Consider the following 241-nt stretch of genomic DNA (forward strand, 5'->3'; position numbering starts at 1 on the left):
CAGACCCAGGAAGCCCGGAGCTCTGTTCTCTCGAGTCCCTCCGCGGGGTGAGGAATGGGTCTTGTGAAATCCTGAGCAAAAACAAAGGCAAACTCTATCTCCGAAAGGGAGGTTTGGGTCACATTTCCTCTCTGGGGGCGGCCTCCAAAGTTCTCAAAATGAGAAGGCAGAAATGAAAACACTTCAACTTTTTTTTTTTTCTTTTCTTCCCGGGGCGGGTGTCTTGAACCTCTGGTCTCCC

This window comes from Bison bison, unplaced genomic scaffold, assembly GCF_000754665.1.
Source record: "Bison bison bison isolate TAMUID 2011002044 unplaced genomic scaffold, Bison_UMD1.0 scf7180017864375, whole genome shotgun sequence".
Classification (NCBI taxonomy): Eukaryota; Metazoa; Chordata; class Mammalia; order Artiodactyla; family Bovidae; genus Bison; species Bison bison.